Raw genomic sequence first — 22,813 nt, 5'->3', positions numbered from 1 at the left:
GATTTTGTAGATTTCGTGCTTTTCTTTGCGAATTCAAGCCACAAAACAACGAAAATCGGCGAGAAATCGTCGTTATGCATCGAAATATGCGGTTTTCTGTAAGAATTTTGATGAGTTCGTGCAGAAATCTGCTGTTTTCTTGCAATTCAGACGTTGAATCTTGGTAAAAAGTCATGATTTTGTAGATTTCGTGCTCTTCTTGGCAAATTCAAGATAGAAAACAACGAAAATCAGCGAACTATCGTCGTTTTACATCGAAATATGCGGTTTTCTCTAAGAATTTTGATGATTTCGTGCAGAATTCTGCTGTTTTCTTGCAATTCAGCCGTTGAATCTTAGTAAAAAGTCATGATTTTGTAGATTTCGTGCTCTTCTTTGCGAATTCAAGCCAGAAAACAACGAAAATCGGCGAGAAATCGTCGTTTTGCATCGAAATATGCGGTTTTCTGTAAGAATTTTGATGAGATCGTGCAGAATTCTGCTGTTTTCTTGCAAATCAGCCGTTGAATCTTGGTAAAAAGTCATGATTTTGTCGATTTCGTGCTCTTCTTGGCTAATTCAAGATAGAAAACAACGAAAATCAGCGAACAATCGTCGTTTTACATCGAAATATGCGGTTTTCTCTAAGAATTTTGATGATTTCGTGCAGAATTCTGCTGTTTTCTTGCAATTCAGCCGTTGAATCTTAGTAAAAAGTCATGATTTTGTAGATTTCGTGCTCTTCTTTGCGAATTCAAGCCAGAAAACAACAATGATCGGCGAGAAATCGTCGTTTTGCATCGAAATATGCGGTTTTCTGTAAGAATTTTGATGATTTCGTGCAGAATTCTGCTGTTTTCTTGCAATTCAGCTGTTGAATCTTGGTAAAAAATGATGATTTGGTAGATTTCGTGCTCTTCTTTGCGAATTCAAGCCAGAAAACAACGAAAATCGGCGAGAAATCGTCGTTTTGCATCGAAATATGCGGTTTTCTGTAAGAATTTTGATGTTTTCGTGCAGAATTCTGCTGTTTTCTTGCAATTCAGCCGTTAAATCTTGGTAAAAAGTCATGATTTTGTAGATTTCGTGCTCTTCTTTGCGAATTCAAGCCAGAAAACCACGAAGATCGGCGATAAATCGTCGTTTTGCATCGAAATATGCGGTTTTCTCTAAGAATTTTGATGATTTCGTGCAGAATTCTGCTGTTTTCTTGCAATTCAGCCGTTGAATCTTGGTAAAAAGTCATGATTTTGTGGATTTCGTGCTCTTCTTTGCGAATTCAAGCCAGAAAACCACGAAAATCGGCGAGAAATCGTCGTTTTGTATCGAAATATGCGGTTTTCTCTAAGAATTTTGATGATTTCGTGCAGAATTCTGCTGTTTTCTTGCAATTCAGCCGTTGAATCTTGGTAAAAAGTCATGATTTTGTAGATTTCGTGCTCTTCTTTGCGAATTCAAGCCAGAAAACAACGAAAATCGGCGAGAAATCGTCGTTTTGCATCGAAAAATGCGGTTTTCTGTAAGAATTTTGATGATTTCGTGCAGAATTCTGCTGTTTTCTTGCAATTCAGCCGTTGAATCTTGGTAAAAAGTCATGATTTTGTAGATTTCGTGCTTTTCTTTGCGAATTCAAGCCACAAAACAACGAAAATCGGCGAGAAATCGTCGTTTTGCATCGAAATATGCGGTTTTCTGTAAGAATTTTGATGAGTTCGTGCAGAAATCTGCTGTTTTCTTGCAATTCAGACGTTGAATCTTGGTAAAAAGTCATGATTTTGTAGATTTCGTGCTCTTCTTGGCGAATTCAAGATAGAAAACAACGAAAATCAGCGAACTATCGTCGTTTTACATCGAAATATGCGGTTTTCTCTAAGAATTTTGATGATTTCGTGCAGAATTCTGCTGTTTTCTTGCAATTCAGCCGTTGAATCTTAGTAAAAAGTCATGATCTTGTAGATTTCGTGCTCTTCTTTGCGAATTCAAGCCAGAAAACAACGAAAATTGGCGAGAAATCGTCGTTTTGCATCGAAATATGCGGTTTTCTGTAAGAATTTTGATAATTTCGTGCAGAATTCTGCTGTTTTCTTGCAATTCAGCTGTTGAATCTTGGTAAAAAATGATGATTTTGTAGATTTCGTGCTCTTCTTTGCGAATTCAAGCCAGAAAACAACGAAAATCGGCGAGAAATCGTCGTTTTGCATCGAAATATGCGGTTTTCTGTCAGAATTTTGATGATTTCGTGCAGAATTCTGCTGTTTTCTTGCAATTCAGCCGTTAAATCTTGGTAAAAAGTCATGATTTTGTAGATTTCGTGCTCTTTTTTGCGAATTCAAGCCAGAAAACAACGAAAATCGCCGAGAAAACGTCGTTTCGCATCGAAATATGCGCTTTTCTGTAAGAATTTTGATGAGTTCGTGCAGAATTCTGCTGTTTTCTTGCAATTCAGCCGTTGAATCTTGGTAAAAAGTCATGATTTTGTAGATTTCGTGCTCTTCTTGGCTAATTCAAGATAGAAAACAACGAAAATCAGCGAACAATCATCGTTTTACATCGAAATATGCGGTTTTCTCTAAGAATTTTGATGATTTCGTGCAGAATTCTGCTGTTTTCTTGCAATTCAGCCGTTGAATCTTAGTAAAAAGTCATGATTTTGTAGATTTCGTGCTCTTCTTTGCGAATTCAAGCCAGAAAACAACGAAAATCGGCGAGAAATCGTCGTTTTGCATCGAAATATGCGGTTTTCTGTAAGAATTTTGATGAGATCGTGCAGAATTCTGCTGTTTTCTTGCAATTCAGCCGTTGAATCTTGGTAAAAAGTCATGATTTTGTAGATTTCGTGCTCTTCTTGGCTAATTCAAGATAGAAAACAACGAAAATCAGCGAACAATCGTCGTTTTACATCGAAATATGCGGTTTTCTCTATGAATTTTGATGATTTCGTGCAGAATTCTGCTGTTTTCTTGCAATTCAGCCGTTGAATCTTAGTAAAAAGTCATGATTTTGTAGATTTCGTGCTCTTCTTTGCGAATTCAAGCCAGAAAACAACGAAAATCGGCGAGAAATCGTCGTTTTGCATCGAAATATGCGGTTTTCTGTAAGAATTTTGATGATTTCGTGCAGAATTCTGCTGTTTTCTTGCAATTCAGCCGTTGAATCTTGGTAAAAAGTGATGATTTTGTAGATTTCGTGCTCTTCTTTGCGAATTGAAGCCAGAAAACAACGAAAATCGGCGAGAAATCGTTGTTTTGCATCGAAATATGCGGTTTTCTGTAAGAATTTTGATGATTTCGTGCCGAATTCTGCTGTTTTCTTGCAATTCAGCCGTTGAATCTTGGTAAGAAATCATGATTTTGTAGATTTCGTGCTCTTATTTGCGAATTCAAGCCAGAAAACAACGAAAATCGGCGAGAAATCGTCGTTTTGCATCGAAATATGCGGTTTTCTGTAAGAATTTTGATGATTTCCTGCAGAATTCTGCTGTTTTCTTGCAATTCAGCCGTTGAATCTTGGTAAAAAGTAATGATTTTGTAGATTTCGTGCTCTTCTTTGCGAATTCAAGCCAGAAAACAACGAAAATCGGCGAGAAATCGTCGGTTTGCATCGAAATATGCGGTTTTCTGTAAGAATTTTGATGATTTCGTGCAGAATTCTGCTGTTTTCTTGCAATTCAGCCATTGAATCTTGGTAAAAAGTCATGATTTTGTAGATTTCGTGCTCTTCTTTGCGAATTCAAGCCAGAAAACCACGAAGATCGGCGAGAAATCGTCGTTTTGCATCGAAATATGCGGTTTTCTCTAAGAATTTTGACGATTTCGTGCAGAATTCTGCTGTTTTCTTGCAATTCAGCCGTTGAATCTTGGTAAAAAGTCATGATTTTGTAGATTTCGTGCTCTTCTTTGCGAATTCAAGATAGAAAACAACGAAAATCAGCGAGAAATCGTCGTTTTGCATCGAAATATGCGGTTTTCTCTAAGAATTTTGATGATTTCGTGCAGAATTCTGCTGTTTTCTTGCAATTCAGCCGTTGAATCTTGGTAAAAGTCATGATTTTATAGATTTCGTGCTCTTCTTTGCGAATTCAAGCCAGAAAACAACGAAAATCGGCGAGAAATCGTCGTTTTGCATCGAAGTATGCGGTTTTCTGTAAGAATTTTGATGATTTCGTGCAGAATTCTGCTGTTTCCTTGCAATTCAGCCGTAGAATCTTGGTAAAAAGTGATGATTTTCTAGATTTCGTGCTCTTCTTTGCAAATTCAAGCCAGAAAACAACAAAAATCGGCGAGAAATCGTTGTTTTGCATCGAATTATGCGTTTTTCTTTAAGAATTTTGACGATTTCGTGCAGAATTCTGCTGTTTTCTTGCAATTCAGCCATTGAATCTTGGTAAAAAGTCATGATTTTCTAGATTTCGTGCTTTTCTTTGCAAATTCAAGCCAGAAAACAGCAAAAATCGGCGAGAAATCGTTGTTTTGCATCGAATTATGCGTTTTTCTTTAAGAATTTTGACGATTTCGTGCAGAATTCTGCTGTTTTCTTGCAATTCAGCCGTTGAATCTTGGTAAAAAATCATGATTTTGTAGATTTCGTGCTCTTCTTTGCGAATTCAAGCCAGAAAACAACGAAAATCGGCGAGAAATCGTCGTTTTGCATCGAAATATGCGGTTTTCTGTAAGAATTTTGATGATTTCGTGCAGAATTCTGCTGTTTTCTTGCAATTCAGCCGTTGAATCTTGGTAAAAAATCATGATTTTGTAGATTTCGTGCTCTTCTTTGCGAATTCAAGCCAGAAAACCACGAAAATCGGTGAGAAATCGTCGTTTTGCATCGAAATATGCGGTTTTCTGTAAGAATTTTGATGATTTCGTGCAGAATTCTGCTGTTTTCTTGCAATTCAGCTGTTGAATCTTGGTAAAAAGTCATGATTTTGTAGATTTCGTGCTCTTCTTTGCGAATTCAAGATAGAAAACAACGAAAATCAGCGAGAAATCGTCGTTTTGCATCGAAATATGCGGTTTTCTCTAAGAATTTTGACGATTTCGTGAAGAATTCTGCTGTTTTCTTGCAATTCAGCCGTTGAATCTTGGTAAAAAGTCATGATTTTGTAGATTTCGTGCTCTTCTTTACGAATTCAAGATAGAAAACAACGAAAATCAGCGAGAAATCGTCGTTTTGCATCGAAATATGCGGTTTTCTCTTAGAATTTTGATGATTTCGTGCAGAATTCTGCTGTTTTCTTGCAATTCAGCCGTTGAATCTTGGTAAAAGTCATGATTTTGTAGATTTCATGCACTTCTTTGCGAATTCAAGCCAGAAAACAACAAAAATCGGCGAGAAATCGTCGTTTTGCATCGAAGTATGCGGTTTTCTGTAAGAATTTTGATGATTTCGTGCAGAATTCTGCTGTTTTCTTGCAATTCAGCCGTAGAATCTTGGTAAAAAGTGATGATTTTCTAGATTTCGTGCTCTTCTTTGCAAATTCAAGCCAGAAAACAACAAAAATCGGCGAGAAATCGTTGTTTTGCATCGAATTATGCGTTTTTCTTTAAGAATTTTGACGATTTCGTGCAGAATTCTGCTGTTTTCTTGCAATTCAGCCGTTGAATCTTGGTAAAAAGTCATGATTTTGTAGATTTCGTGCTCTTCTTTGCGAATTCAAGCCAGAAAACAACGAAAATCGGCGAGAAATCGTCGTTTTGCATCGAAATATGCGGTTTCTGTAAAAATTTTGATGATTTCGTGCAAAATTCTGCTGTTTTCTTGCAATTCAGCCGTTGAATCTTGGTAAAAAGTCATGATTTTGTGGATTTCGTGCTCTTCTTTGCGAATTCAAGCCAGAAAACCACGAAAATCGGCGAGAAATCGTCGTTTTGTATCGAAATATGCGGTTTTCTCTAAGAATTTTGATGATTTCGTGCAGAATTCTGCTGTTTTCTTGCAATTCAGCCGTTGAATCTTGGTAAAAAGTCATGATTTTGTAGATTTCGTGCTCTTCTTTGCAAATTCAAGCCAGAAAACAACGAAAATCGGCGAGAAATCGTCGTTTTGCATCGAAAAATGCGGTTTTCGGTAAGAATTTTGATGATTTCGTGCAGAATTCTGCTGTTTTCTTGCAATTCAGCCGTTGAATCTTGGTAAAAAGTCATGATTTTGTAGATTTCGTGCTCTTCTTTGCGAATTCAAGCCAGAAAACAACGAAAATCGGCGAGAAATCGTCGTTTTGCATCGAAATATGCGGTTTTCTGTAAGAATTTTGATGAGTTCGTGCAGAAATCTGCTGTTTTCTTGCAATTCAGACGTTGAATCTTGGTAAAAAGTCATGATTTTGTAGATTTCGTGCTCTTCTTGGCGAATTCAAGATAGAAAACAACGAAAATCAGCGAACTATCGTCGTTTTACATCGAAATATGCGGTTTTCTCTAAGAATTTTGATGATTTCGTGCAGAATTCTTCTGTTTTCTTGCAATTCAGCCGTTGAATCTTAGTAAAAAGTCATGATTTTGTAGATTTCGTGCTCTTCTTTGCGAATTCAAGCCAGAAAACAACGAAAATCGGCGAGAAATCGTCGTTTTGCATCGAAATATGCGGTTTTCTGTAAGAATTTTGATGAGATCGTGCAGAATTTTGCTGTTTTCTTGCAATTCAGCCGTTGAATCTTGGTAAAAAGTCATGATTTTGTCGATTTCGTGCTCTTCTTGGCTAATTCAAGATAGAAAACAACGAAAATCAGCGAACAATCGTCGTTTTACATCGAAATATGCGGTTTTCTCTAAGAATTTTGATGATTTCGTGCAGAATTCTGCTGTTTTCTTGCAATTCAGCCGTTGAATCTTAGTAAAAAGTCATGATTTTGTAGATTTTGTGCTCTTCTTTGCGAATTCAAGCCAGAAAACAACGAAAATCGGCGAGAAATCGTCGTTTTGCATCGAAATATGCGGTTTTCTGTAAGAATTTTGATGATTTCGTGCAGAATTCTGCTGTTTTCTTGCAATTCAGCTGTTGAATCTTGGTAAAAAATGATGATTTGGTAGATTTCGTGCTCTTCTTTGCGAATTCAAGCCAGAAAACAACGAAAATCGGCGAGAAATCGTCGTTTTGCATCGAAATATGCGGTTTTCTGTAAGAATTTTGATGATTTCGTGCAGAATTCTGCTGTTTTCTTGCAATTCAGCCGTTAGATCTTGGTAAAAAGTCATGATTTTGTAGATTTCGTGCTCTTCTTTGCGAATTCAAGCCAGAAAACCACGAAGATCGGCGAGAAATCGTCGTTTTGCATCGAAATATGCGGTTTTCTCTAAGAATTTTGATGATTTCGTGCAGAATTCTGCTGTTTTCTTGCAATTCAGCCGTTGAAACTTGGTAAAAAGTCATGATTTTGTGGATTTCGTGCACTTCTTTGCGAATTCAAGCCAGAAAACCACGAAAATCGGCGAGAAATCGTCGTTTTGTATCGAAATATGCGGTTTTCTCTAAGAATTTTGATGATTTCGTGCAGAATTCTGCTGTTTTCTTGCAATTCAGCCGTTGAATCTTGGTAAAAAGTCATGATTTTGTGGATTTCGTGCTCTTCTTTGCGAATTCAAGCCAGAAAACCACGAAAATCGGCGAGAAATCGTCGTTTTGTATCGAAATATGCGGTTTTCTCTAAGAATTTTGATGATTTCGTGCAGAATTCTGCTGTTTTCTTGCAATTCACCCGTTGAATCTTGGTAAAAAGTCATGATTTTGTAGATTTCGTGCTCTTTTTTGCGAATTCAAGCCAGAAAACAACGAAAATCGGCGAGAAATCGTCGTTTTGCATCGAAAAATGCGGTTTTCTGTAAGAATTTTGATGATTTCGTGCAGAATTCTGCTGTTTTCTTGCAATTCAGCCGTTGAATCTTGGTAAAAAGTCATGATTTTGTAGATTTCGTGCTCTTCTTTGCGAATTCAAGCCAGAAAACAACGAAAATCGGCGAGAAATCGTCGTTTTGCATCGAAATATGCGGTTTTCTGTAAGAATTTTGATGATTTCGTGCAGAATTCTGCTGTTTTCTTGCAATTCAAGCGTTGAATCTTGGTAAAAAGTCATGATTTTGTAGATTTCGTGCTTTTCTTTGCGAATTCAAGCCACAAAACAACGAAAATCGGCGAGAAATCGTCGTTTTGCATCGAAATATGCGGTTTTCTGTAAGAATTTTGATGAGTTCGTGCAGAAATCTGCTGTTTTCTTGCAATTCAGACGTTGAATCTTGGTAAAAAGTCATGATTTTGTAGATTTCGTGCTCTTCTTGGCGAATTCAAGATAGAAAACAACGAAAATCAGCGAACTATCGTCGTTTTACATCGAAATATGCGGTTTTCTCTAAGAATTTTGATGATTTCGTGCAGAATTCTGCTGTTTTCTTGCAATTCAGCCGTTGAATCTTAGTAAAAAGTCATGATTTTGTAGATTTCGTGCTCTTCTTTGCGAATTCAAGCCAGAAAACAACGAAAATCGGCGAGAAATCGTCGTTTTGCATCGAAATATGCGGTTTTCTGTAAGAATTTTTATGATTTCGTGCAGAATTCTGCTGTTTTCTTGCAATTCAGCCGTTGAATCTTGGTAAAAAGTCATGATTTTGAAGATTTCGTGCTCTTCTTTGCGAATTCAAGATAGAAAACAACGAAAATCAGCGAGAAATCGTCGTTTTGCATCGAAATATGCGGTTTTCTCTAAGAATTTTGATGATTTCGTGCAGAATTCTGCTGTTTTCTGGCAATTCAGCCGTTGAATCTTGGTAAAAAGTCATGATTTTGTAGATTTCGTGCTCTTCTTTGCGAATTCATGCCAGAAAACAACGAAAATCGGCGAGAAATCGTCGTTTTGCATCGAAATATGCGGTTTTCTGTAAGAATTTTGATGATTTCGTGCAGAATTCTGCTGTTTTCTTGCAATTCAAGCGTTGAATCTTGTTAAAAAATCATGATTTTGTAGATTTCGTGCTCTTCTTTGCGAATTCACGCCAGAAAACAACGAAAATCGGCGAGAAATCGTCGTTTTGCATCGAAATATGCGGTTTTCTGTAAGAATTTTGATGATTTCGTGCAGAATTCTGCTGTTTTCTTGCAATTCAGCCGTTGAATCTTGGTAAAAAGTCATGATTTTGTAGATTTCGTGCTTTTCTTGGCAAATTCAAGATAGAAAACAACGATAATCAGCGAGAAATCGTTGTTTTGCATCGAAATATGCAGTTTTCTCTAAGAATTTTGATGATTTCGTGCAGAATTCTGCTGTTTTCTTGCAATTCAGCCGTTGAATCTTGGTAAAAAGTCATAATTTTGTAGATTTCGTGCTCTTCTTTGCGAATTCAAGCCAGAAAACAACGAAAATCGGCGAAAAATCGTCGTTTTGCATCGAAATATGCGGTTTTCTGTAAGAATTTTGATGATTTCGTGCAGAATTCTGCTGTTTTCTTGCAATTCAGCCGTTGAATCTTGGTAAAAAGTGATGATTTTGTAGATTTCGTGCTCTTCTTTGCGAATTGAAGCCAGAAAACAACGAAAATCGGCGAGAAATCGTTGTTTTGCATCGAAATATGCGGTTTTCTGTAAGAATTTTGATGATTTCGTGCAGAATTCTGCTGTTTTCTTGCAATTCATGCGTTGAATCTTGGTAAAAAATCATGATTTTGTAAATTTCGGGCTCTTATTTGCGAATTCAAGCCAGAAAACAACGAAAATCGGCGATAAATCGTTGTTTTGCATCGAAAAATGCGGTTTTCTGTAAGAATTTTGATGATTTCGTGCAGAATTCTGCTGTTTTCTTGTAATTCAGCCGTTGAACCTTGGTAAAAAGTTATGATTTTGTAGATTTCGTGCTCTTCTTTGCGAATTCAAGCCAGAAAACAACGAAAATCGGCGAGAAATCGTCGTTTTGCATCGAAATATGCGGTTTTCTGTAAGAATTTTGATGATTTCGTGCAGAATTCTGCTGTTTTCTTGCAATTCAGCCGTTGAATCTTGGTAAAAAGTCATGATTTTGAAGATTTCGTGCTCTTCTTTGCGAATTCAAGATAGAAAACAACGAAAATCAGCGAGAAATTGTCGTTTTGCATCGAAATATGCGGTTTTCTCTAAGAATTTTGATGATTTCGTGCAGAATTCTGCTGTTTTCTGGCAATTCAGCCGTTGAATCTTGGTAAAAAGTCATGATTTTGTAGATTTCGTGCTCTTCTTTGCGAATTCATGCCAGAAAACAACGAAAATCGGCGAGAAATCGTCGTTTTGCATCAGAATATGCGGATTTCTGTAAGAATTTTGATGATTTCGTGCAGAATTCTGCTGTTTTCTTGCAATTCAAGCGTTGAATCTTGGTAAAAAATCATGATTTTGTAGATTTCGTGCTCTTCTTTGCGAATTCACGCCAGAAAACAACGAAAATCGGCGAGAAATCGTCGTTTTGCATCGAAATATGCGGTTTTCTGTAAGAATTTTGATGATTTCGTGCAGAATTCTGCTGTTTTCTTGCAATTCAGCCGTTGAATCTTGGTAAAAAGTCATGATTTTGTAGATTTCGTGCTTTTCTTGGCAAATTCAAGATAGAAAACAACGATAATCAGCGAGAAATCGTTGTTTTGCATCGAAATATGCAGTTTTCTCTAAGAATTTTGATGATTTCGTGCAGAATTCTGCTGTTTTCTTGCAATTCAGCCGTTGAATCTTGGTAAAAAGTCATAATTTTGTAGACTTCGTGCTCTTCTTTGCGAATTCAAGCCAGAAAACAACGAAAATCGGCGAAAAATCGTCGTTTTGCATCAAAATATGCGGTTTTCTGTAAGAATTTTGATGATTTCGTGCAGAATTCTGCTGTTTTCTTGCAATTCAGCCGTTGAATCTTGGTAAAAAGTCATGATTTTGTAGATTTCGTGCTCTTCTTTGCGAATTCAAGATAGAAAACAACGAAAATCAGCGAGAAATCGTCGTTTTCCATCGAAATATGCAGTTTCCTCTAAGAATTTTGATGATTTCGTGCAGAATTCTGCTGTTTTCTTGCAATTCAGCTGTTGAATCTTGGTAAAAAGTCATAATTTTGTAGATTTCGTGCTCTTCTTTGCGAATTCAAGCCAGAAAACAACGAAAATCGGCGAGAAATCGTCGTTTTGCATCGAAATATGCGGTTTTCTGTAAGAATTTTGATGATTTCGTGCAGAATTCTGCTGTTTTCTTGCAATTCAGCCGTTGAATCTTGGTAAAAAGTGATGATTTTGTAGATTTCGTGCTCCTCTTTGCGAATTGAAGCCAGAAAACAACGAAAATCGGCGAGAAATCGTTGTTTTGCAGGAAATATGCGGTTTTCTTTAAGAATTTTGATGATTTCGTGCAGAATTCTGCTGTTTTCTTGCAATTCAGCCGTTGAATCTTGGTAAAAAATCATGATTTTGTAGATTTCGTGCTCTTCTTTGCGAATTCAAGCCAGAAAACAACGAAAATCGGCGAGAAATCGTCGTTTTGCATCGAAATATGCGGTGTTCTGTAAGAATTTTGATGATTTCGTGCAGAATTCTGCTGTTTTCTTGCAATTCAGCTGTTGAATCTTGGTAAAAAGTCATGATTTTGTAGATTTCGTGCTCTTCTTTGCGAATTCAAGATAGAAAACAACGAAAATCAGCGAGAAATCGTCGTTTTGCATCGAAATATGCGGTTTTCTCTAAGAATTTTGATGATTTCGTGCAGAATTCTGCTGTTTTCTTGCAGTTCAGCCGTTGAATCTTGGTAAAAAGTGATGATTTTGTAGATTTCGTGCTCTTATTAGCAAATTCAAGCCAGAAAACAACGAAAATCGGCGAGAAATCGTCGTTTTGCATCGAAATATGCGGTTTTCTGTAAGAATTTTGATGATTTCGTGCAGAATTCTGCTGTTTTCTTGCAATTCAGCCGTTAAATCTTGGTAAAAAGTCATGATTTTGTAGATTTCGTGCTCTTCTTTGCGAATTCAAGCCAGAAAACCACGAAGATCGGCGAGAAATCGTCGTTTTGCATCGAAATATGCGGTTTTCTCTAAGAATTTTGACGATTTCGTGAAGAATTCTGCTGTTTTCTTGCAATTCAGCCGTTGAATCTTGGTAAAAAGTCATGATTTTGTAGATTTCGTGCTCTTCTTTACGAATTCAAGATAGAAAACAACGAAAATCAGCGAGAAATCGTCGTTTTGCATCGAAATATGCGGTTTTCTGTAAGAATTTTGATGATTTCGTGCAGAATTCTGCTGTTTTCTTGCAATTCAGCTGTTGAATCTTGGTAAAAAGTCATGATTTTGTAGATTTCGTGCTCTTCTTTGCGAATTCAAGATAGAAAACAACGAAAATCAGCGAGAAATCGTCGTTTTGCATCGAAATATGCGGTTTTCTCTAAGAATTTTGACGATTTCGTGAAGAATTCTGCTGTTTTCTTGCAATTCAGCCGTTGAATCTTGGTAAAAAGTCATGATTTTGTAGATTTCGTGCTCTTCTTTACGAATTCAAGATAGAAAACAACGAAAATCAGCGAGAAATCGTCGTTTTGCATCGAAATATGCGGTTTTCTCTAAGAATTTTGACGATTTCGTGCAGAATTCTGCTGTTTTCTTGCAATTCAGCCGTTGAATCTTGGTAAAAAGTAATGATTTTGTAGATTTCGTGCTCTTCTTTGCGAATTCAAGCCAGAAAACAACGAAAATCGGCGAGAAATCGTCGGTTTGCATCGAAATATGCGGTTTTCTGTAAGAATTTTGATGATTTCGTGCAGAATTCTGCTGTTTTCTTGCAATTCAGCCGTTGAATCTTGGTAAAAAGTCTTGATTTTGAAGATTTCGTGCTCTTCTTTGCGAATTCAAGATAGAAAACAACGAAAATCAGCGAGAAATTGTCGTTTTGCATCGAAATATGCGGTTTTCTCTAAGAATTTTGATGATTTCGTGCAGAATTCTGCTGTTTTCTGGCAATTCAGCCGTTGAATCTTGGTAAAAAGTCATGATTTTGTAGATTTCGTGCTCTTCTTTGCGAATTCATGCCAGAAAACAACGAAAATCGGCGAGAAATCGTCGTTTTGCATCAGAATATGCGGTTTTCTGTAAGAATTTTGATGATTTCGTGCAGAATTCTGCTGTTTTCTTGCAATTCAGGCGTTGAATCTTGGTAAAAAATCATGATTTTGTAGATTTCGTGCTCTTCTTTGCGAATTCACGCCAGAAAACAACGAAAATCGGCGAGAAATCGTCGTTTTGCATCGAAATATGCGGTTTTCTGTAAGAATTTTGATGATTTCGTGCAGAATTCTGCTGTTTTCTTGCAATTCAGCCGTTGAATCTTGGTAAAAAGTCATGATTTTGTAGATTTCGTGCTTTTCTTGGCAAATTCAAGATAGAAAACAACGATAATCAGCGAGAAATCGTTGTTTTGCATCGAAATATGCAGTTTTCTCTAAGAATTTTGATGATTTCGTGCAGAATTCTGCTGTTTTCTTGCAATTCAGCCGTTGAATCTTGGTAAAAAGTCATAATTTTGTAGACTTCGTGCTCTTCTTTGCGAATTCAAGCCAGAAAACAACGAAAATCGGCGAAAAATCGTCGTTTTGCATCAAAATATGCGGTTTTCTGTAAGAATTTTGATGATTTCGTGCAGAATTCTGCTGTTTTCTTGCAATTCAGCCGTTGAATCTTGGTAAAAAGTCATGATTTTGTAGATTTCGTGCTCTTCTTTGCGAATTCAAGATAGAAAACAACGAAAATCAGCGAGAAATCGTCGTTTTCCATCGAAATATGCAGTTTTCTCTAAGAATTTTGATGATTTCGTGCAGAATTCTGCTGTTTTCTTGCAATTCAGCTGTTGAATCTTGGTAAAAAGTCATAATTTTGTAGATTTCGTGCTCTTCTTTGCGAATTCAAGCCAGAAAACAACGAAAATCGGCGAGAAATCGTCGTTTTGCATCGAAATATGCGGTTTTCTGTAAGAATTTTGATGATTTCGTGCAGAATTCTGCTGTTTTCTTGCAATTCAGCCGTTGAATCTTGGTAAAAAGTGATGATTTTGTAGATTTCGTGCTCCTCTTTGCGAATTGAAGCCAGAAAACAACGAAAATCGGCGAGAAATCGTTGTTTTGCAGGAAATATGCGGTTTTCTTTAAGAATTTTGATGATTTCGTGCAGAATTCTGCTGTTTTCTTGCAATTCAGCCGTTGAATCTTGGTAAAAAATCATGATTTTGTAGATTTCGTGCTCTTCTTTGCGAATTCAAGCCAGAAAACAACGAAAATCGGCGAGAAATCGTCGTTTTGCATCGAAATATGCGGTTTTCTGTAAGAATTTTGATGATTTCGTGCAGAATTCTGCTGTTTTCTTGCAATTCAGCCGTTAAATCTTGGTAAAAAGTCATGATTTTGTAGATTTCGTGCTCTTCTTTGCGAATTCAAGCCAGAAAACCACGAAGATCGGCGAGAAATCGTCGTTTTGCATCGAAATATGCGGTTTTCTCTAAGAATTTTGACGATTTCGTGAAGAATTCTGCTGTTTTCTTGCAATTCAGCCGTTGAATCTTGGTAAAAAGTCATGATTTTGTAGATTTCGTGCTCTTCTTTACGAATTCAAGATAGAAAACAACGAAAATCAGCGAGAAATCGTCGTTTTGCATCGAAATATGCGGTTTTCTGTAAGAATTTTGATGATTTCGTGCAGAATTCAGCTGTTTTCTTGCAATTCAGCTGTTGAATCTTGGTAAAAATTCATGATTTTGTAGATTTCGTGCTCTTCTTTGCGAATTCAAGATAGAAAACAACGAAAATCAGCGAGAAATCGTCGTTTTGCATCGAAATATGCGGTTTTCTCTAAGAATTTTGACGATTTCGTGAAGAATTCTGCTGTTTTCTTGCAATTCAGCCGTTGAATCTTGGTAAAAAGTCATGATTTTGTAGATTTCGTGCTCTTCTTTACGAATTCAAGATAGATAACAACGAAAATCAGCGAGAAATCGTCGTTTTGCATCGAAATATGCGGTTTTCTCTAAGAATTTTGACGATTTCGTGCTGAATTCTGCTGTTTTCTTGCAATTCAGCCGTTGAATCTTGGTAAAAAGTAATGATTTTGTAGATTTCGTGCTCTTCTTTGCGAATTCAAGCCAGAAAACAACGAAAATCGGCGAGAAATCGTCGGTTTGCATCGAAATATGCGGTTTTCTGTAAGAATTTTGATGATTTCGTGCAGAATTCTGCTGTTTTCTTGCAATTCAGCCATTGAATCTTGGTAAAAAGTCATGATTTTGTAGATTTCGTGCTCTTCTTTGCGAATTCAAGCCAGAAAACCACGAAGATCGGCGAGAAATCGTCGTTTTGCATCGAAATATGCGGTTTTCTCTAAGAATTTTGACGATTTCGTGCAGAATTCTGCTGTTTTCTTGCAATTCAGCCGTTGAATCTTGGTAAAAAGTCATGATTTTGTAGATTTCGTGCTCTTCTTTGCGAATTCAAGATAGAAAACAACGAAAATCAGCGAGAAATCGTCGTTTTGCATCGAAATATGCGGTTTTCTCTAAGAATTTTGATGATTTCGTGCAGAATTCTGCTGTTTTCTTGCAATTCAGCCGTTGAATCTTGGTAAAAGTCATGATTTTGTAGATTTCGTGCTCTTCTTTGCGAATTCAAGCCAGAAAACAACGAGAATCGGCGAGAAATCGTCGTTTTGCATCGATGTATGCGGTTTTCTGTAAGAATTTTGATGATTTCGTGCAGAATTCTGCTGTTTCCTTGCAATTCAGCCGTAGAATCTTGGTAAAAAGTGATGATTTTCTAGATTTCGTGCTTTTCTTTGCAAATTCAAGCCAGAAAACAACAAAAATCGGCGAGAAATCGTTGCTTTGCATCGAATTATGCGTTTTTCTTTAAGAATTTTGACGATTTCGTGCAGAATTCTGCTGTTTTCTTGCAATTCAGCCGTTGAATCTTGGTAAAAAATCATGATTTTGTAGATTTCGTGCTCTTCTTTGCGAATTCAAGCCAGAAAACAACGAAAATCGGCGAGAAATCGTCGTTTTGCATCGAAATATGCGGTTTTCTGTAAGAATTTTGATGATTTCGTGCAGAATTCTGCTGTTTTCTTGCAATTCAGCCGTTGAATCTTGGTAAAAAATCATGATTTTGTGGATTTCGTGCTCTTCTTTGCGAATTCAAGCCAGAAAACCACGAAAATCGGTGAGAAATCGTCGTTTTGCATCGAAATATGCGGTTTTCTGTAAGAATTTTGATGATTTCGTGCAGAATTCTGCTGTTTTCTTGCAATTCAGCTGTTGAATCTTGGTAAAAAGTCATGATTTTGTAGATTTCGTGCTCTTCTTTGCGAATTCAAGATAGAAAACAACGAAAATCAGCGAGAAATCGTCGTTTTGCATCGAAATATGCGGTTTTCTCTAAGAATTTTGACGATTTCGTGAAGAATTCTGCTGTTTTCTTGCAATTCAGCCGTTGAATCTTGGTAAAAAGTCATGATTTTGTAGATTTCGTGCTCTTCTTTACGAATTCAAGATAGAAAACAACGAAAATCAGCGAGAAATCGTCGTTTTGCATCGAAATATGCGGTTTTCTCTAAGAATTTTGATGATTTCGTGCAGAATTCTGCTGTTTTCTTGCAATTCAGCCGTTGAATCTTGGTAAAAGTCATGATTTTGTAGATTTCGTGCTCTTCTTTGCGAATTCAAGCCAGAAAACAACAAAAATCGGCGAGAAATCGTCGTTTTGCATCGAACTATGCGGTTTTCTGTAAGAATTTTGATGATTTCGTGCAGAATTCTGCTGTTTTCTTGCAATTCAGCCGTAGAATCTTGGTAAAAAGTGATGATTTTCTAGATTTCGTGCTCTTCTTTGCAAATTCAAGCCAGAAAACAACAAAAATCGGCGAGAAATCGTTGTTTTGCATCGAATTATGCGTTTTTCTTTAAGAATTTTGACGATTTCGTGCAGAATTCTGCTGTTTTCTTGCAATTCAGCCGTTGAATCTTGGAAAAAAGTCATGATTTTGTAGATTTCGTGCTCTTCTTTGCGAATTCAAGCCAGAAAACAACGAAAATCGGCGAGAAATCGTCGTTTTGCATCGAAATATGCGGTTTTCTGTAAAAATTTTGATGATTTCGTGCAAAATTCTGCTGTTTTCTTGCAATTCAGCCGTTGAATCTTGGTAAAAAGTCATGATTTTGTGGATTTCGTGCTCTTCTTTGCGAATTCAAGCCAGAAAACCACGAAAATCGGCGAGAAATCGTCGTTTTGTATCGAAATATGCGGTTTTCTCTAAGAATTTTGATGATTTCGTGCAGAATTCTGCTGTTTTCTTGCATTTCAGCCGTTGAATCTTGGTAAAAAGTCATGATTTTGTAGATTTCGTGCTCTTCTTTGCAAATTCAAGCCAGAAAACAACGAAAATCGGCGAGAAATCGTCGTTTTGCATCGAAAAATGCGGTTTTCTGTAAGAATTTTGATGATTTCGTGCAGAATTCTGCTGTTTTCTTGCAATTCAGCCGTTGAATCTTGGTAAAAAGTCATGATTTTGTAGATTTCGTGCTCTTCTTTGCGAATTCAAGCCAGAAAACAACGAAAATCGGCGAGAAATCGTCGTTTTGCATCGAAATATGCGGTTTTCTGTAAGAATTTTGATGAGTTCGTGCAGAAATCTGCTGTTTTCTTGCAATTCAGACGTTGAATCTTGGTAAAAAGTCATGATTTTGTAGATTTCGTGCTCTTCTTGGCGAATTCAAGATAGAAAACAACGAAAATCAGCGAACTATCGTCGTTTTACATCGAAATATGCGGTTTTCTCTAAGAATTTTGATGATTTCGTGCAGAATTCTGCTGTTTTCTTGCAATTCAGCCGTTGAATCTTAGTAAAAAGTCATGATTTTGTAGATTTCGTGCTCTTCTTTGCGAATTCAAGCCAGAAAACCACGAAAATCGGCGAGAAATCGTCGTTTTGTATCGAAATATGCGGTTTTCTCTAAGAATTTTGATGATTTCGTGCAGAATTCTGCTGTTTTCTTGCAATTCAGCCGTTGAATCTTGGTAAAAAGTCATGATTTTGTAGATTTCGTGCTCTTCTTTGCAAATTCAAGCCAGAAAACAACGAAAATCGGCGAGAAATCGTCGTTTTGCATCGAAAAATGCGGTTTTCTGTAAGAATTTTGATGATTTCGTGCAGAATTCTGCTGTTTTCTTGCAATTCAGCCGTTGAATCTTGGTAAAAAGTCATGATTTTGTAGATTTCGTGCTCTTCTTGGCTAATTCAAGATAGAAAACAACGAAAATCAGCGAACAATCGTCGTTTTACATCGAAATATGCGGTTTTCTCTAAGAATTTTGATGATTTCGTGCAGAATTCTGCTGTTTTCTGGCAATTCAGCCGTTGAATCTTAGTAAAAAGTCATGATTTTGTAGATTTTGTGCTCTTCTTTGCGAATTCAAGCCAGAAAACAACGAAAATCGGCGAGAAATCGTCGTTTTGCATCGAAATATGCGGTTTTCTGTAAGAATTTTGATGATTTCGTGCAGAATTCTGCTGTTTTCTTGCAATTCAGCTGTTGAATCTTGGTAAAAAATGATGATTTGGTAGATTTCGTGCTCATCTTTGCGAATTCAAGCCAGAAAACAACGAAAATCGGCGAGAAATCGTCGTTTTGCATCGAAATATGCGGTTTTCTGTAAGAATTTTGATGATTTCGTGCAGAATTCTGCTGTTTTCTTGCAATTCAGCCGTTAAATCTTGGTAAAAAGTCATGATTTTGTAGATTTCGTGCTCTTCTTTGCGAATTCAAGCCAGAAAACCACGAAGATCGGCGAGAAATCGTCGTTTTGCATCGAAATATGCGGTTTTCTCTAAGAATTTTGATGATTTCGTGCAGAATTCTGCTGTTTTCTTGCAATTCAGCCGTTGAAACTTGGTAAAAAGTCATGATTTTGTGGATTTCGTGCTCTTCTTTGCGAATTCAAGCCAGAAAACCACGAAAATCGGCGAGAAATCGTCGTTTTGTATCGAAATATGCGGTTTTCTCTAAGAATTTTGATGATTTCGTGCAGAATTCTGCTGTTTTCTTGCAATTCAGCCGTTGAATCTTGGTAAAAAGTCATGATTTTGTGGATTTCGTGCTCTTCTTTGCGAATTCAAGCCAGAAAACCACGAAAATCGGCGAGAAATCGTCGTTTTGTATCGAAATATGCGGTTTTCTCTAAGAATTTTGATGATTTCGTGCAGAATTCTGCTGTTTTCTTGCAATTCAGCCGTTGAATCTTGGTAAAAAGTCATGATTTTGTAGATTTCGTGCTCTTCTTTGCAAATTCAAGCCAGAAAACAACGAAAATCGGCGAGAAATCGTCGTTTTGCATCGAAAAATGCGGTTTTCTGTAAGAATTTTGATGATTTCGTGCAGAATTCTGCTGTTTTCTTGCAATTCAGCCGTTGAATCTTGGTAAAAAGTCATGATTTTGTAGATTTCGTGCTCTTCTTTGCGAATTCAAGCCAGAAAACAACGAAAATCGGCGAGAAATCGTCGTTTTGCATCGAAATATGCGGTTTTCTGTAAGAATTTTGATGATTTCGTGCAGAATTCTGCTGTTTTCTTGCAATTCAAGCGTTGAATCTTGGTAAAAAGTCATGATTTTGTAGATTTCGTGCTTTTCTTTGCGAATTCAAGCCACAAAACAACGAAAATCGGCGAGAAATCGTCGTTTTGCATCGAAATATGCGGTTTTCTGTAAGAATTTTGATGAGTTCGTGCAGAAATCTGCTGTTTTCTTGCAATTCAGACGTTGAATCTTGGTAAAAAGTCATGATTTTGTAGATTTCGTGCTCTTCTTGGCGAATTCAAGATAGAAAACAACGAAAATCAGCGAACTATCGTCGTTTTACATCGAAATATGCGGTTTTCTCTAAGAATTTTGATGATTTCGTGCAGAATTCTGCTGTTTTCTTGCAATTCAGCCGTTGAATCTTAGTAAAAAGTCATGATTTTGTAGATTTCGTGCTCTTCTTTGCGAATTCAAGCCAGAAAACAACGAAAATCGGCGAGAAATCGTCGTTTTGCATCGAAATATGCGGTTTTCTGTAAGAATTTTGATGATTTCGTGCAGAATTCTGCTGTTTTCTTGCAATTCAGCTGTTGAATCTTGGTAAAAAGTGATGATTTTGTAGATTTCGTGCTCTTCTTTGCGAATTCAAGCCAGAAAACAACGAAAATCGGCGAGAAATCGTCGTTTTGCATCGAAATATGCGGTTTTCTGTAAGAATTTTTATGATTTCGTGCAGAATTCTGCTGTTTTCTTGCAATTCAGCCGTTGAATCTTGGTAAAAAGTCATGATTTTGAAGATTTCGTGCTCTTCTTTGCGAATTCAAGATAGAAAACAACGAAAATCAGCGAGAAATCGTCGTTTTGCATCGAAATATGCGGTTTTCTCTAAGAATTTTGATGATTTCGTGCAGAATTCTGCTGTTTTCTGGCAATTCAGCCGTTGAATCTTGGTAAAAAGTCATGATTTTGTAGATTTCGTGCTCTTCTTTGCGAATTCATGCCAGAAAACAACGAAAATCGGCGAGAAATCGTCGTTTTGCATCGAAATATGCGGTTTTCTGTAAGAATTTTGATGATTTCGTGCAGAATTCTGCTGTTTTCTTGCAATTCAGCCGTTGAATCTTGGTAAAAAGTCATGATTTTGTGGATTTCGTGCTCTTCTTTGCGAATTCAAGCCAGAAAACCACGAAAATCGGCGAGAAATCGTCGTTTTGTATCGAAATATGCGGTTTTCTCTAAGAATTTTGATGATTTCGTGCAGAATTCTGCTGTTTTCTTGCATTTCAGCCGTTGAATCTTGGTAAAAAGTCATGATTTTGTAGATTTCGTGCTCTTCTTTGCAAATTCAAGCCAGAAAACAACGAAAATCGGCGAGAAATCGTCGTTTTGCATCGAAAAATGCGGTTTTCTGTAAGAATTTTGATGATTTCGTGCAGAATTCTGCTGTTTTCTTGCAATTCAGCCGTTGAATCTTGGTAAAAAGTCATGATTTTGTAGATTTCGTGCTCTTCTTTGCGAATTCAAGCCAGAAAACAACGAAAATCGGCGAGAAATCGTCGTTTTGCATCGAAATATGCGGTTTTCTGTAAGAATTTTGATGAGTTCGTGCAGAAATCTGCTGTTTTCTTGCAATTCAGACGTTGAATCTTGGTAAAAAGTCATGATTTTGTAGATTTCGTGCTCTTCTTGGCGAATTCAAGATAGAAAACAACGAAAATCAGCGAACTATCGTCGTTTTACATCGAAATATGCGGTTTTCTCTAAGAATTTTGATGATTTCGTGCAGAATTCTGCTGTTTTCTTGCAATTCAGCCGTTGAATCTTAGTAAAAAGTCATGATTTTGTAGATTCCGTGCTCTTCTTTGCGAATTCAAGCCAGAAAACAACGAAAATCGGCGAGAAATCGTCGTTTTGCATCGAAATATGCGGTTTTCTGTAAGAATTTTGATGAGATCGTGCAGAATTCTGCTGTTTTCTTGCAATTCAGCCGTTGAATCTTGGTAAAAAGTCATGATTTTGTCGATTTCGTGCTCTTCTTGGCTAATTCAAGATAGAAAACAACGAAAATCAGCGAACAATCGTCGTTTTACATCGAAATATGCGGTTTTCTCTAAGAATTTTGATGATTTCGTGCAGAATTCTGCTGTTTTCTGGCAATTCAGCCGTTGAATCTTAGTAAAAAGTCATGATTTTGTAGATTTTGTGCTCTTCTTTGCGAATTCAAGCCAGAAAACAACGAAAATCGGCGAGAAATCGTCGTTTTGCATCGAAATATGCGGTTTTCTGTAAGAATTTTGATGATTTCGTGCAGAATTCTGCTGTTTTCTTGCAATTCAGCTGTTGAATCTTGGTAAAAAATGATGATTTGGTAGATTTCGTGCTCTTCTTTGCGAATTCAAGCCAGAAAACAACGAAAATCGGCGAGAAATCGTCGTTTTGCATCGAAATATGCGGTTTTCTGTAAGAATTTTGATGATTTCGTGCAGAATTCTGCTGTTTTCTTGCAATTCAGCCGTTAAATCTTGGTAAAAAGTCATGATTTTGTAGATTTCGTGCTCTTCTTTGCGAATTCAAGCCAGAAAACCACGAAGATCGGCGAGAAATCGTCGTTTTGCATCGAAATATGCGGTTTTCTCTAAGAATTTTGATGATTTCGTGCAGAATTCTGCTGTTTTCTTGCAATTCAGCCGTTGAAACTTGGTAAAAAGTCATGATTTTGTGGATTTCGTGCTCTTCTTTGCGAATTCAAGCCAGAAAACCACGAAAATCGGCGAGAAATCGTCGTTTTGTATCGAAATATGCGGTTTTCTCTAAGAATTTTGATGATTTCGTGCAGAATTCTGCTGTTTTCTTGCAATTCAGCCGTTGAATCTTGGTAAAAAGTCATGATTTTGTGGATTTCGTGCTCTTCTTTGCGAATTCAAGCCAGAAAACCACGAAAATCGGCGAGAAATCGTCGTTTTGTATCGAAATATGCGGTTTTCTCTAAGAATTTTGATGATTTCGTGCAGAATTCTGCTGTTTTCTTGCAATTCAGCCGTTGAATCTTGGTAAAAAGTCATGATTTTGTAGATTTCGTGCTCTTCTTTGCGAATTCAAGCCAGAAAACAACGAAAATCGGCGAGAAATCGTCGTTTTGCATCGAAAAATGCGGTTTTCTGTAAGAATTTTGATGATTTCGTGCAGAATTCTGCTGTTTTCTTGCAATTCAGCCGTTGAATCTTGGTAAAAAGTCATGATTTTGTAGATTTCGTGCTCTTCTTTGCGAATTCAAGCCAGAAAACAACGAAAATCGGCGAGAAATCGT

This window comes from Gnatocerus cornutus, chromosome 7 (assembly GCF_029298725.1).
Source record: "Gnatocerus cornutus isolate USDA-ARS CGAHR chromosome 7, icGnaCorn1.1, whole genome shotgun sequence".
NCBI lineage: Eukaryota > Metazoa > Arthropoda > Insecta > Coleoptera > Tenebrionidae > Gnatocerus > Gnatocerus cornutus.
Note: the sequence above shows the minus strand (reverse complement) of the source record.